This window comes from Otolemur garnettii, unplaced genomic scaffold, assembly GCF_000181295.1.
Source record: "Otolemur garnettii isolate 467f Iridium unplaced genomic scaffold, OtoGar3 scaffold00058, whole genome shotgun sequence".
Classification (NCBI taxonomy): Eukaryota; Metazoa; Chordata; class Mammalia; order Primates; family Galagidae; genus Otolemur; species Otolemur garnettii.
Window position 1 is genome coordinate 6,989,625 of NW_003852453.1, and position 675 is coordinate 6,990,299.

A 675-nucleotide genomic window follows, 5' to 3' on the forward strand; every position below is an offset into this window, starting at 1 on the left:
AGAATCAGGTCTCAGCTAGAAAGAGCCTTCAAGAGGGAAATACGGTGTCTGCCAGGTCATACTATTCCCCCACCCTGGATCCTCATGACAGTGTGGCTTGGGTTTCAGTCCTTTCTGTTGGGGGACAATTCTCCGTGGACTTCTAGTATTTCTGTATTTTTTTAAGGGTGGTACTAACTAACCCTCATTATCTTTGTGTTTATACAGCAAATAGCTTTGGAAAATGGGGAGCATCTCCCTCCAGAACAAAGGGCAAGGATGCTTCCTGCCCATTATGAGAGATCCAGGTTCCCCAAGTGTGGCGTTTCTGTCCTGTAATGTGTGCCCTCACCCTGCACGAGCAGCTGTCCCTCTGGCTTGTCTGCGTCACTGCTGTGGATGAAGGGACAAAGGGGACTTTTGCAAATATGCTGATCCTCACGCTGCTTGCTGAGCCACCAGTAATCAAGTTCTTTGTCTCTGACCCCAGAGTTTTGTGTCTTCTGCCAGCACCCCTGAAACTGGCAAGCTAACTTCCAAGTAGGACAAAATTTCAGAGCCTTCCAAGTCCTTGACAATTCCTATCTGATCTTGATTTTTACCAGGTCTGCACAATACCTTGTGCAGTAACACACTGAACATTTGTCTGTAAGCCAGAACTATCTTTTAAATTGTTGATTTATTTACAAAGACAAC